Raw genomic sequence first — 16,080 nt, forward strand, 5'->3', positions numbered from 1 at the left:
TCCCTTTCTCTCCCCACAGTCTGGCCAACATCTCTGCTCAGACTCTCATTTTCCTTGCTCATCTCAACAAGCAGACAACAGTGTGTGGTGGAGGGATCAAACTTAAAAATCAGCAAGTATGCGCTGTGCAACTGCTGTCTGCCACAGCACTCTGTGCACGCACCCCAGGAAAAGCAATCCTGAGTGTAGACCTCTGCTTTTTAGTACCAGGTCAAAGAGAAGGCTGAAACATGATGTTCAATTCTCATGCAGGCAGGGAGACCACGCACTGTAGTGCAACTATGCATCTGAAAAAAACACAACAGTGCAATTATAAAAACTAATTGGCTTGAGCCCTTGAATTCGAGGGGGGCAGCAGAAAATAGAGGCTGGCCTGGCTCTGATAGGCCCACCCCCTGTGCCTACGGCCCTGATGGCGAGCAAAAAAACAATGGATTTAGGTCCAGATCTGTGATTGGGGGAAATGTTTGATTTGTTCAGCATCCATCATCTATTCTTTCTGAAATGGCTACCAGATAGGACCGCATCAACAAACTCAGAGGTGGAATTGCCATCATCCACAATAAAACCACCCACTGCAACAGATGACACCACCACGGTCATGGAACATCTCAAAACCGATAGCAAAACCGCCAAAGGCACCCTCATCTACAGACCTCCAGGACCATGCCAGTTCTGCGACGCCATCCCTGATTTCATGCACCACTTGCCATTGACTCTAAACACTACATCTTTCTCAGGGACCTCAATTTTCCCCACGATGACCAACACAGCCAACCTCCTTGAAAGCATGAACAACATCGGCCTCATCCAACTAGTCACCAATCTGACACACAACACAGGACACACACTTGACCCCATCTTCACAGCCAACAACAGAATCAAGTACAGCCATGGCACCGAGGTCACCTGAACAGACCACTCCATCATCCACTTCACCATCACATCATCCACTTCATAATCACAGTATCCCCCAGCACCATCTCTAAGCTTGTGGAGCACCACACACTACAAATGGAACAAAGTATCAGAGAGCTAATGGACGGATGCCCTTACTACCTCCCACCCTGACACCGCAACCAATGTAGAACAGGCTGTCAAGAACTTCTCCACCTGGATCACTGACTGTGCTAAAAGAGTTGCCCTATCAAACTCAGGAGATCCACCAAACAGACCAGTTAGTACACCATGGAACTGAGAACAATGAAAGGCAACTGCGAGTGACTAGAAAGAAAATGATGCACCAGCAAGGAGATCACAGACCGTACTACCCTCAAGACATCCCTCAACCACTAACACCAACTCCTGACAGAGACAAAAAGGAACACCCTAGCTGACCGCAATGAAGCCACCTTCAACCACAGCAAATAACTCTTTAGTGTTGTCAGGGAGTTCTCCAAACCTTCTCCCACTGAAAACAACATCACCCCTTTCCAAGAACTCTGCAACACCCTGACAGACTTCTTCCACAACAAGATTTACAACACTTTTAACCCCAACCCATCGCTTCCAAAATCCTCAGCGTCCTCACTCGCACAGATACAAACCTTGACCAGCTGATCACCACCTGGGACCAGCTCACTACACAAAGCACCTCAGGCATCATGCACTCCGTCCCCACCACATGTTCAACCTCGGGAGAAAGATGATCACCAACAAGCTCATCACCATTTTTAACACTTCAATCCCTATGGCCACCTTCCCTCAAAAGTGGGAACATGCAGAAGTAAAACCTCAAAAAAACATTTGTCGGCCCCAGGAAACTCAAGAACTCACCCCCAAACTGACTGCCTCCTTCCTCACTGAAAGAACCCAGAAAATCCACCTTCCACCTTTACCTCAGAACCCAAGAACATCATCTGTGACGTCCCTCAAAGTTTGTCCCTCAGCCCTACTCTCTTCAACACTTACATGATCCCCCTGGCCAACAACACCAAAACACATGGACCAGACATCATATCCTATGCAGAAACCCAGCTCATCCTCTTTCTATCCGAAGACCCCTCCACCACAAGGGCCAACTTCCTCCTGTGCACGACCACCATCACAAGCTGAATGCAAAATAACTGCCTTAAACTCAACACAGACAAACGGAAGTACTGATCGTCGGGAACAACACCTCCCCTTGGATCGACTCCTGGTGGCCTTCTGAACTAGGACTCTCACACACTCTGATAGACCATGCTCGCAACCTCGGAATTATCCTGGACATAAAGTTTTCCATGAAATGCCAGATCAACGCAGACTTCTCCACCTCCTTTCTCACTCTTCGCATACTATATAAAGTCTTCAAATGGCTTCCCGTCAGCACCAGATGAACCGTCATTCAAGCCCTAGTCACCAGCCGTCTGGACTACAGCAACGCCCTCTACATAGGAATCTACACCTCTTCAAGAGACTGCAGACCATACAGAACTCAGTGGCCAGACTCATTCTCAAACTCCTCAAACTGACCCACATCATCCCACACCTCAAGAAGCTCAACTAGCTGCCCATTCAGAAGAGATGTCAATTCAAGATGCTGACCCACACCTTCAAAGCCCTTCACAATCAAGGACCTGTATACACTAACCACTGCTTGAACTTCCACCAGCCCTCCAGACACCTGTGCTCCACCTCCCTCTCCATCTCACACACCCCTGCATCCACCGAAGCAACAGAGGAGGATGCTACTTCTCTTACCTCCCTGCAAAGTCCTGGAACAGCCTCCTCCTTTACCGCCGGACCTCACCCACTTTCTTGGAATTCAGGAACGGACTCAAGGCATAGCTGTTCAACTGAATCCACCTGAAGCAACAATGCTGTCAGCACCTGGATACCATCCAGGTGATTACCTGCACTTTATAAATCATGTTTGATTGATTGATTTTAAACAAATTCAGATCAAACTGTTACGACTCTGTCGTCCCATTTCTAGGGGGCGCTGTAAGGGGACTGTGAGAAGCCTGGGAATCACCTTAAACACTTATCTAGAGTCCCTTGCTGACTCCTGTTTGTTTCTCTTTTCTCTATGGTACACTTGTGTAGTACTACATTTGCTTCCTGGGACTGCAAATCCCATAATGCACAGCCTGGTAGTCAGGAAAGCCCGGATTCTGTTTCCCATTGTTTTCTATGGATGAAGTCCAGTTGCTCCTTTTCACTGGATCCTCCCCCTTTCAGGACTTGCAAGGGTCTGAAACTACACACACCTGAGACCTCTCCTGTGCAGCCCAGCTTGGAACTGCTTATAAGCAGCCATTTCCTCAAGAACCTCGTTGTGCATTGGAGTTTGATTCCTTTGTGTTACAGACCCCTTTTCGGATGGTGTTCCAGTTTTGTTCCTGTGCTGTTCCAGCTTGATCCTGTTTCCTGTTTCTCTGCCCACTTCCTGATTGTTCCAGCCAGAGTCTGCCCCCTATCTTTTAGCCTTGTACCTGTTTGTTTCTTCCAGAGCCTGCTCCCTGTTTCTCTGCCCTGCTCCTGCCTTGTTTATGCCCGAACCTTCTCTCTGTTTCCCAGTCCTGTTTACTGCTCATTTCCTACTCCCTGTATTCCAGCCCTGTCCTTGCCTGTTCCAGCCAGAGCCTGCTCTCGGTTTCCCAGTCCTGTCTCTGTTTGTCCCAGCCAGAAGTTTGCGCCCTGTTTTCAAGTCCTGCTTCAGCCTGAGCCTGTTCCTAGTTCTTGCCTCTGCCTCTTAGTTTGTTCCCTTCTGTTTCTGTTTCTTCTTGGTTATTTGTGTCTGGTAAGTGTTCTATCAGTCTTCATCAGTGTATAAGTGTCCTCCTTTGTTCTAGGGTTGCTCCTGGTTTCCAGGAGGCAATTCCAGCCCCCATCCTTGTCCAGTGTTATACGTTGTCTTTCGTGCCTAATAGTGACAGTGTGCTATTGCTGTTTTCTCAGGAATCGCCACTGTGTTTCCAGCTGGACCCACAAGAGCGTGTCTTGTGTATGTAAGTACTTTCCTTGTCTGTGCTCTAGGGTCCAGAGACAGAATCACTTCTGCTGCCTCCTTTCTATGGGGCTGGCAGGGTTACTATCTGTAAGAGCAAACTGCACAGAGGCATTGAGATTCCCTGTCACTGTGGGAGGTTCTGCGCCTTACTCTGTGTACAACCCCAAAGTGTTTGTCCATTAGTAATCTGTTTCCTGTTTGTTCACACAAGGGTTGCTCTGCTTTTATTTTCCTGTGCCTGTTCATAGCTGTCCTTTCCGTGTATGCCTTTAGCTGCTCTTCTTCCCCAGTATACTACCTCTTTAGGATATTCAGTGACCTCAAGGGGTGTCCCAACCAGAGTCCTGATCAGACCCGCCGAAAACCGTGACACAAACAACAGAAAAGGTCCTTTGCACACTATAAGCTATATTCCTGGCAAATTTCATGTAAATCCATTCAGCCATGTTGCTGCTGTGTCTGTTTAGAAAGTCTATGGAAAATGCATTGGTGGAAAAACATGTTTTGGGACCCCTTTGTTTCTTTGCATCCCCTTAACTAATCACAATGAACCTTTGCATCATCAGCCAATGTAGAAAAACAATAGGTGTGCAAAGTTTCCTGGAGATTCATCAAAGCAAAGCAAGCAAAATTCTGAGGAATTCTTACTATATATATATATACATATATATATATATATGTATATATATATATATATATATATATATATCAAGTTACGGTTACCTTGGACCACAAGTTATAGTGTCTTGAGACAAGTATATCTATAACTGTTAAATTTCTATGATTTTGTGCATGAAAAATATGAACCTAGCTATAACATTCCTCTAACCTTTGGTTTTTAGCGAATTTCTACGTTTTTTTAATTCTATTTCCTAACTATAATATCACCACAGCCTTTGTTTTTTCCAGTGACTTTTGCGTCATTTGATGAATCTTCATAAAATTTTCAAAACTAGCTTGCAACTCACTTCAGCTGCTGACTTGAGAGTTTTTGGGTGATTCGTCAACTGGGGGCCGAGAAAACAGGTGTGGGGGGGCCCCAAAACGTGTTTCCCCATGCAATTTCCCATAGGGATTTTAGGCATGACTATAGCCCAAACCGCTGGACTAAATTATACCAAATTTGGCAGAAAGCTAGCTCTTGGTTCAGAAAGAGCCCTATTTTAGATTTTGTGTAAATCCATTCAGTAGTTTTGAAGATATTAAAGGGAAAAGAAATATAGACATCTAGGGATGCTGATCCACTGTAGCAGATCCTCATGCCAAAGCAAGGCTCTGACTAGCTGGCTGCAACATGAGAGAAATTTGTGGCTGCCATTTTGTTTATCAGTTTGGTGCGGGGGGGAATAAAAGTGAAATGTGAGATAAGGGGTCAGGAGAGGGGTATGCTACCCCCATAGGATAGATGGAGGGGTCCCTCAGGGACCCCTCATGGGCACAAAATTGCCACAAAGTGTTCGTGGCCGATCCGCTGATCCACTTTGGGGCTCAGCATGACCCCCAGTCTAAATCCCTGGGAGATCCGCGGATCCAGAGCCCAATGAAAAAATAATTACACACACTCAACCAACCTCGCATGGGGTTGGCAGCACACGGGGGTTCGCTGCAGGGCCGAAGGCTGTGTGCGGTATGGGTTTGGCAGCATAAGCTTACAACCAAATTTACCATTTTTAATGCTTGCCAGGAATGTAAAAAGAAATAAGCAGAAAACCATTTACAGGGGCGACTATGTCCACAACCATACATCCCACCAGTGGTGGCTGATAATGATTGAAAGTGGTGGGGTGTAATACTTGCCTGGAGTTGCTCCAATATTTTTCAAAATTTACCTTGAGAGTTTCCCATATGTTACATTTGCACAGACACACAGTGTTAATAATAAACATGCACAGTGCACAGACGAAAAGGTGTGGAAATTGCAGCACCTTGTGTAATTTGTTTTGATCTTATTAAACTATTTGTTTCCAACTCACTTCAGAAATAATAAAAGATGTGCCTTATTTGTGTTCTTAATTCTGATATATATCAAAATACTTACACACAGTTAATTTGAATGCTGTCATGTGCTAGAAAAAAAAACCTCTTTCTTAGCCCCAGTATCCAGCAAGATTGTCATATAAATCCTCTCACTTTGAAGTCAGAGAAAGAAAAGAAACACGCACCCTCTCACACTGCACCTGTCATTTGACCTCGTGAATGCACAGCAAATATGACGAGATAAGAACAAGATTTACAGGCCTGTTTACAGAAAGGGAGCTATCGGAAGGACACTGTAAATAAGGTTTGGGCAAGATAAGGTACAAACTCAAGCTGGCAGCCTAAAACAAATAAAGCCAGCAAATGGAAAGCAGAAAACGTGAGTTACAAACCACAAAGCCAATGGCAAGCAACTGGCAGAATGCATTCCCACATTAGCTTTCTGAATGTCCCTAAGATGTATTTAGCAAAACAGACATCTGTGCTGTCTGGTAGGCTGTGACCTAAAAACGGACTTTTAAACAGGTCCTACCAGGCCCTTTAAACCTGTCCTTGACTTTACATGCAACATAAACTGTAAAAACCCTTATGGTAATCCATGTCAGGGAACCTGTCCCTGTATATATTTTGCATGTTTTATTTCATCTTACCTTCCCTATGACTATTTTCGTTTTCCTGATGTGTTTCAGTAGTTTTTTCATGGAACATATTATTCTTCTATAACATGCACTGTGAAATGAGTTACTTCTAGGTATCTAGGTGTGCTCATGTTGCAAGCGGGGTGGATGTGTTGGGCACAATTAAGAGCTCTGGAGAAGAGGTTGAAGGCGGTGCAAGATTCTCGATGTGCCATCAGTGTATCATAGGGGCTGTTCATACATCCAATCCTTGGCGTCTCTTTAGAACGCACACATCGATGGTCACATATGTGCTAAGGGATGTTGCTTCAGAGGAGTGGGGGTCTATGCTGTAGGGATGTATGGGTGGGGCCCTCTCTTATAATTACCAAGTTGGTTTTGGGCTTGCAGTGTCAATCAGATTGAAGGTCTGCAACAACAGTGACATTGAGTTACTGTTGCTGCAGACTGGGCAGAGGAGAGTCAGCCAACACATTAACAGGGAGAGTCGAGCCAGAACTGAGCGAATGGTCTGGCTTGGCTCTAAAAGACATGAAATTATTTGGCGTGTAAGTAATTAAACAAACATCATGTAAAAATAAGATAAATGAACTTTAAAAAAGTGTTTTTCCTTAAGATACAGATGTGTTTCACCTAAGTATCAAGAGACATTTATTAAAAGTAGCAGTTTTAAAAGACTCAGAAATATTCATGCCTTCTCCCGCCGTGACGACAATTCCACTACTGAATGGGAGGCAGGTCATTTCTCATGTGTGCCCCTTATGAGGCATAGATTCTTATTCTAGCTTGAGCAATATTATAGCCCTTTAAACATAAGAGGTTTTTATACAGCACACTTCTTGAACTTATCCACTTGAAGGGATTCGTTTGTGATAATGAAGAAAAAGGCGGTTCGGTGACATCAAATATTTGCCTAGGATCATACAATTTGCTCAAGCGGGGAAGCCGGCATCTGCACAAAATTCTCACATTGTGCAATTCAGTTACTAGATGGGTATCGCTTTCTTTCACTCATTTTACATCAAAGGCACTACATTGTCATTAAGGTTGGAATGTTGGGGCAGGCAGATGCCACATTAAAGTTTAGCTCATTTTGGGTTCAAGGGTCCAAGAAAGACTTTGAGGTGGTTCAGAGCTAGACATCTGCCTTGAGATTTGAGTAGCTTGCACACCTCTAAGACTAGACCTGGGATTGCAGAGTGTCTCACGAAGATGTGTGTGATGCGCAGGCAGGGTCAACCTGACTTTCCCACTGCCCGGCACTCACTTCACCTCAATACCACCGTACCACCTGCACAGCTTTAAGTGAGTCGGGTCCTGCCTGTTTGCAAATGCAGAAGTAATTGAAAAATTTTGAATGAATCCCTATCAGGTCCTAAATTCATGTCCCTTATAGGCAAAAACAATGCTCAGATTCCCAACAATGACTGTGGAAGGGCTGATGTAATCCAGAACAGCGATGCAGCCCCTGTTTGCACTACATTTTAACTTCTACTTGCATTCCCTCATTCCATAAGAGTATTTGTGTTTTCCACATGCTGTGTTTCTGTAGATTTTTCATGCAACATATGACTCTTATGTGAACCCAGTCACTTGCAGGTGTGAGGGTGAGTTCTATTGGTGGGCGAGTGTTCATGATGGGACACGAGTTGGACCTCTGGAGCTAAGTCCGAAGGTAGTGTAGATTTTTCAAAGTGCCTGTTAGTGTATCACAAAAGTGTTCATCATTCATGCACATGCAATCTGCGCTACTGAAAGGCCTGGTATTGGCTTATGCTAGCCTGCTCTCCTGAGGAGGAGGAGGAGGAGGAGGAGGAGGAGGAGGATGAACTGGACTAAAGCAGACAACATAATCCAAACTATCCCACAGAAGTCCCACACTGGATGACATCATTTTTCCAAATAGCTGAAAAGTAATGCCCCTGACCTTGTGAATTACCACTGTCCTGTGACATAAGCCCACCCTATTCTTTTTAGTTGGGGGCACTTAATTGTTTGTTGGGAAATCTCAGACTTACTCCCCCCTAACAATATTGACCAAGCTACTCCCCTGTTGGAGATTCAAGCTCTCGTAACACAACTGGAGAGTAAGGGAGATTCGAGGATATTAAAAAAACCTCTATATATATATATCCCCAAAGGGGAACGACACCGTACTGATCTCCCAAAATTCCAAACCAAAATCACACAAGGAAGTATGGGGTTCAAAGAGAGCTCTAAGCTGTGGAAAGTTTCCTAGTAGGTCTTACACCCTATTAGGTAAGTTGATACTGGTGGTTACTGTGGAGAAGCAGGGGGGGGGAGGAAAGTTTCCTTTACGGACTAGGTGGTCTCACACACTATATAGTGTCATGCTTCATCATATGACCACCTAGCCCCACCCAGGTAGGACAGTGCCACCTGGGCGGACTCAACCTCACTGTTAAAAGAACAGGAGGGAGTGCGTAAATTATCACTGTTCTGGAAGAGTGTGGGATCCAGCTAACCTAGGGGTATACTTAAAAACACCTAAACAGTCACCTATGTGAGAGTACACTTTAATGTCGGAGACTGTTGGTGTGATTAAAAACAAAAATGGGGACACCTCTGTGAGAGCAGAGACTCACAGGGTCGCCTAGCTAAGATTCAATGGCCAACATGTTTCTGCCCTTTCTATTGATCCAAGGAAGGTCTCGGGCATTCGTCAGGGCCGAGGATCCCTGAGTCTCATATAATATGAGGGAACAAGAACATACTCCGTGCAATGAGAGAGTAGGTGGAAGAATGTGCAATGAACGTCAGGGGCCTACCTTACGCAAGGAATTATCTTGGGTAGGCCTGGGGGGAATAAAGCACACATCAGAGTTGTGAAACAACACTCCAGAGCAAAGCAAACACACACGTGACATAGAAAGCAGAATACATGCATAGCACACGTGTGTGAAACAAAACTAAAAACGGGGAGAAACATATTCTTACCCTAAACCTGGAGGCAACTAGCCCCAGGTGTCCAGGAGGGGGAGAGTTCCCTTATTGTCACACACTATATGGATAGAGTAATGAAATATGGTAAAAAGGAATGGCAATATATAAACTACATAGCTTTCTATCTGACCAAGGCAATTAGGAAAAAAGGTGATGGGTCCCACCATGGGGTACATATTGTCTCAGGAAGACCAAGCAATGAAATACGATTAAATCAGCCTAATAGTAATGAAATGCACAGCAGCAGAGGAAATAAGAAATTAAAAATTAAAAATTAAAGATAACCAGGAGAGATTTTATCTGTGCCACGGGGGCCGACGACTCACAACTCCAAAGGGGGCGCTCACTCTGCGCCTATACCGTCCCCTCGATGGACCGCTTGTGTGAAGTGTCCAGGGGAAAGGCGGTTTTGAAGGGAAGAGATAATTGGCCCCAGCGCGTCAAATCGCGCAATCACCGTTAAGGGCCCAGGTGTATCAATTTAAGATAATATGGGCCAGCGCGCCGAGATGCGCAATCACTGCCGCCGGCCCCGGCTGTGTAGCCGGATGCGGTGCGCGGCATCGGGAGAGCGACGTCGCGTGACAGCACGTCACACGATGCTGCACCACCAACGGAATGCTGGGGAATGTAGTTCCCAGCATTCCCGGCGGTAGAGTCTACCCTCTTGCGTTTTTTTGGGAGGGGCAACTGGAAGAAAATAATGTGGAAGGAGAGAAGGGGGGAGGCGCTAACAAAAGGGGGGGAGGAAGGAGAAAAAAGGAAAAAAGAAAGATGAAAAGAAGAAGAAGAACGGGAAAGGGGAAACAAAAAGGACTAGGGGGAAGGGCAAGAACAAGACAGAACGAAGAGAGAGAAGGGGAAATAGAAATGGAAAGGGTAAGCCCAGGGGTTTGGTAAGAACGGATTGGGGCAGAAAGGTATGAAGGTAGATGGGGGGCGGGAGAAGAGGGGGAGGGGAAGAGAAAGAGAAAAGAGAAAAGAAAAAAGCGAAGGAAAAGGATGAAAGAAATGAAAAGGGGGGAAGAAAAGCAAAGAGAGGCACAGAAAAAAGGAGGGCCAGGGAGAGGTATAAGGGGGGCAGCGGTGACGGAGAGAGATGGAGGGGAAAACAGAGCAACAGGGGAAAGAGAAGGATAGAGGGGGAGAAAAAAAAAGCACCAAAGAGTGTGCAGAGGGTGAAGAAGGCGGTGGGCGACTTTTCCGCACTGCAGGTTGGTTATCAGGCAAAGTATTGCTGTCTGTCAAAATTATAGCGGACCAAATTATTTGTTAAGTGAAAACTATGGAATCTCATCATTCAGGCCATCAGTGTCTCTGAGTGTAGTCTCCAGACCCAACGTTGTTCGTAGAAAAATAATTTCTGTGTCATATTGATGGTCGTGGGTGGTAATTGTTCTAGAACAGTCCAAGATAAATCATCCTGTGAGTGGTTGTTCAAAATGAAATGACTTGTGAGTTTAGTTGCGTCGCGCTTGCAGCGGATAGTGCTCCTGTGCTTGCAGATTCTGGTGCCCACTTTCCTCGTTGTCATTTCAATGTATTTTAGCTGGCAGGGGCACTTGATCAAATAAACCACATTTTTACTGTTGCAGTTAGTAAGTGACTTAAGAACCCACAGGGTTTTTAGACCGAGGTTCACCGTTGTAGATTTCTGTGTAAACCGGCATATACTACACTTACCACATGGATAGTGTCCAGTAGGGGGTGGTAGATGCAACAGTGTTGTCTGTTTATCGGATGGTTTAACAGTGGGTCTAGTATGGACCACCATGTCACGTATGTTTGTGGCTCTTTTATAGGCTTGCAACGGTTGTTGAAAAGGGAGGCCTCCAGATGCCAGGAACTTCCAGTCATCTCTGATGATTTTTTGGATCCTGTTGGACAAGGGGTTGAATGTAGTTACACACACTATCTGTTCCGAGTTGGGTTTGTTGAGGCGTGGTTGCAACAATTGATCTCTGTTATTATTGCGAGCTCTTTTGTTGGCTCTTCTGACGAGGTGTGTGGGGTAATCTTTTTCTTGCATTTTGGTAGAAAGTTTGTTGGCATGTTTTGCATAGTCTGTAAGATTCGAGCAATTCCGTCTCAGGCGTAAGAACTGTCCCACAGGGAGGTTTTCCTTAAGAGACCTAGGGTGACAGCTCTGAAAATGAAGAAGGTTGTTACGGTCCGTGGGTTTGTAGTAGACCTCAGTAGCTAAGGATCCATTATTCTCATAAATAAGTAGATCCAGGAATGGCAGTTGGTTATCGCCTATAGTCATGGTGAATTTCAGGAAAGGGTTAGCCGTATTTAGCCAGTCTGAGAAGGATAAGGCTTCTTCTCTGGTACCTGTCCAAACCAGTAAGATGTCGTCTACATATCGTTTCCATAATTTGATCTGTTGAAGGAACGGATTGTCATCATTGAGAACCACTTGTTTCTCAAAACTGTCTACATACAGACAGGCCAAGCTCGTGGCAAAGGTGCTACCCATTGAAGTCCCCTGAATTTGTAGATAGAAGGTATTTTCAAATTTGAAGTACTTCCTTGTTAGTGCAAGGTGGGCCAGATCAAGTACAAATTCAGGGGGTGTGTGTGATACCCCTCTGTTGGCTTCCAGGAGGTCGCATATGACACCCAGGGTTGCTTCCTGGGGGATATTCGTATATAGGGATTCAATGTCTAGTGTAATCAAGAGTGCCCTAGTTTTATCAAAGGCCACAGAGTTTAGCAGGACCAGGACATCGGTAGTATCTTTCAAGTAGGTGGGAATTTGTTTCACTAGCGGTTGCAGGAAGAAGTCACAGAATTTAGAAAGTGGTTCAAGAATCGAGCCAATCCCAGACACTAAGGGCCTCCCTGGAGGCGGGATCTTTCTTTTATGTACTTTGGGGAGTATGTACAAATAAGGTATTTTGGGATTAGATTGTATCAAAAAGGCTGCTTCGTGTTTAGTGAGCCAATCATTGTTCACTCCTTTTGTCACCAGGAAGGAGATTTCTTCCTGGATATCTGATGTTGGATCGCGGGACAAGTGTTGGGTATTTTCAAGCAGGCGGAGGCATTCCTCTCTGCACATTTTGTGAGGTAGAATAACCGTAGCCCCACCTTTGTCTGCTGGTTTGATTAAGATTGAGGGGTTGGCTGTTAGACGTTTCAGGGCAGGCAGTTCGCCCGAACTCATGTTGTTAAATGGTTTATTCAATGTCTCCGCAAGCCCGTTGATTTTGCGGGACACTGATTTTTCAAAGGCTAGGACTTCGGGTGGCATCTGTCCTGTGGTAGGGCAGAAGGTAGATTTCGGGCATAGTCCTGTATTTCGCTCTGGTTCAACAAAGTTTCTGTCTAGGAAAAAGGTTTTGAGGCGGATTTTGCGAAACAGATCTGCCAGCTCTGTCCACGTTTTAAACAGGTCTATTTTGGGTGTGGGGACAAAGCTGAGACCTTTGTTCAATGCTTTGGATTCAAAAGTGTCAATTATTCTGTCGCTCAAGTTGATGATGTTGTCATTAGGGCCTGCCACATTAGTGGTCACTACATTTTGCTTGTCCCAGGGGCATTTTCTCGCTGTACCTCCGTCTCTGGGAAATTCTCTCTTGGACGCCAATGTACCCCTTTCCTTTTCCCTTTGCCCCTTCCTTGGCCTCTGTCTAAAAAAGGCGGAGGTGGTTCGGGCAATGACCATTGTGCTGGGTGTTGGAAGAAGGGTGCCTGATATTGGGGTGGGGGTCCATACTGACTTGGCCATCCCCATTGCTGGTTGTTATACAGGGGGTAGGTAGGGATCTGTGGTGGATAATTCCACCTTCCCAGACGCTGTCTGTGACATCCACGACGTTGTCATGTAATACCTGTTGAGTCACTGTCACTATCCGAACTGGTGTTACTGCCTGCTGAAGTGTCCGACATGTTACTGGTCTTAGCCATGTAATCTGGTCTAGTGTAAGGATACACTTTCTCCTGTGAGAACCGATTTAGATCCTTTTGAAATTTTGAGATTTTTTGTTGAGTAAGGTATTCTTTATACTCATTCATGTTTTTATTGACCTCTTTTAATTTCTTTTTGAAAGAGAGGATACTTAAGGCTGATTTTAGATTATTCAAGCTCTACACACTCAAAGTTCAGCCCAGTTTGTAGGCCTTGGCCATCACTCCCATTGATCCAGCTAGTTCTGGCCTTCTGGCCTTTACCCTTGCCCGAGTGAGCAATAGATCTGAAATAATATGACTTCAGCATAGTGTGTTTAGAGAAGAGCTGTCACAAGCAGGTGAAGTGAGGGCATAGTCCAGGGCCCGCTCTCCTTCAGCGACATGTATTTATAGATTTGTAAGGGCAAGTAATCCTGCCATCTTCATTAGTAATGAGTCAGCTTGCATGGTCAGACCAGTAGATGGTATCAAATGCCATGTTTTCTCTTTGCCTGAAGTACATTATTTTAATATTTAGAAACAGGTGCTCGCACTAACCTCTTACAAGCCCAGTTTTGAGCCATTCCTCAGCTACTTTCAGAAGCTGCTCTGACCCATAAAATGCTCCATCTACTCATGAATGTACAAGTTGCAACAAATACATAGTGCCGGAAATAGTTACATGTTATACGATTGTTTCTTTCAAAATATACTAGGGATACCATTGCCAGCACAAACAACTGCTGTAGATTGAGTATTGGAATGCACTCTTCATTGGCAAACAAAAGAAATATTTAAAAGTTGTACCTACTACAGAACTGAGCAGCAAGGGCTTTCACTATATTATTACCCACCGACAGTCGCCACTGGGAAGTTATAGGTTAGTTTAGTTTAATAGATTTATAAAGCGCATGGCTACCCGAAGGTCTCCCAGCACTAAAAGAGAACAAAGGCACCACAGTGGAAATTTATGATGGAAAGAGTAAAGTCTTCAATTTACCTTAGAAAGAGAGTTTGGAATTGTCCATTTGGAGTGACAAGGGGAAGGAGATCCATAGATTAGCTGCGCTGAATGTGAAGGACCTACCTCCCAATCTTGTTTTTTAAACACGGCAGGTGTTAATTAGAGCAGCAGATGAAGATCAAAGGGATCTCTGGGGAGTGCAGGGTGTGATCATACGCTTGGCAGGGTGTGATCATACGCTTGATAAGAGAAGGTACCCTATCATGAAGAGCACGATGCACCATACACAAAGCTTTAAAATTAATCCTTTGCTGGATAAGAAGCCAATGAAGGGAGGCTAAGGCTGGTTTTGCCAATGCAGTTCTGGGGATGGCCATGAGTAGCCGGGCTGCCGCATTCTGCACTATCTGCAGTCTCCTTAATACACAGATGGGTGAACTCAGGAACATAACATTCCCATAGTCTAGATGGGATAATATAAGGGCTTGAATAATAAGTCTTTTGGCAGGAAAAGGGAGAAATTTTAAGATTTTTCTGAGCATTCTTAGAAGATTGAAGCAAGAAGCCGCTCATTTTTTTGCATGCTGTTCCATCGATAAATGGAAGTCCAGTCATACTCCTAGGCTTTTTATAGTTTCCTTTTGGGGAGGAAGTTTTTTCAGTTCATCTTGAATTGAGATGGGAGATTTAAACAGGGTAAAGTTGCCAACCAACATTACTTCAATTTTTTCATCATTTAGTTTAAGCTTACTGTCTGAAATCCACCTAGCGATGTCTGTGAGACAGGAGGATAGCGCTTCTTGATCAGAGTTTACACTGGTGCTAAAAGAATAAACCAGCTGGGTATCATCAGCATAAGATATTACGGAGAGACCGTAGGGTTCCACAATTTTAGCTAAAGGGGACATATAAATGTTAAAAAGAGCGCGGCTTAGAGAGGAGCCCTGTGGAACCGCAGCTAAAGGAATGGATATCAGAAAAAAAAGACCTATCCAAAACATGAAAAGACCTACCTTCTCAATTCTTTGAAGAAGGATTTTATGATCAACTGTGTCAAATGCTGCACTTAAGTCTAATAAGATAATTGCTGCATAGCCACCGGTATCTAGCTATTGTAGAGTTTCTTCTGTCACTCCCAAGAGGGCGGTTTCCGTGCTATGTTGCGGTCTGAAACCCATCTGAGTGGGATGTAGGAGCTTATGTTCTTCTAAGAAGCCAGTAATTAGTTAGGGCCACATGTATAACTTTGGCACCGTTTGGTGAGTTTCAGTGGTTTAGTTGGTTTAAAATAATACATTTTAACTTACATTTTCACTTAACTATAATGTCCCTCTAGCCTTTGTTTTATTTCAGTGAATTATATATATAAAATATAAATGTTGCAATGACAAGATGGTGATATAGGACCATGCCGTACATTAGCACTGCATTTTGTGCAGTAAAAGCACCAAAACAAATAAGAAATAAGATAGATAGATAGATAGATAGATAGATAGATAGATAGATAGATAGATAGATAGATAGATAGATAGATAGATAGATAGATAGATACCAACTCTGTTGTGGAACTCCAGCAAATGGCAGTACAAACCTAAATAAAGGGGAGCTAGCTACAGCTTAATGAAAATAAAGCATGAACTGATCTTTTTAGCCTTAGTGGCTGTCCCATTCCTACAGGATCCACTTTATGACCTGGCTTACAAATGACT

Source organism: Pleurodeles waltl, chromosome 4_1, assembly GCF_031143425.1.
Source record: "Pleurodeles waltl isolate 20211129_DDA chromosome 4_1, aPleWal1.hap1.20221129, whole genome shotgun sequence".
Taxonomy (NCBI): Eukaryota; Metazoa; Chordata; class Amphibia; order Caudata; family Salamandridae; genus Pleurodeles; species Pleurodeles waltl.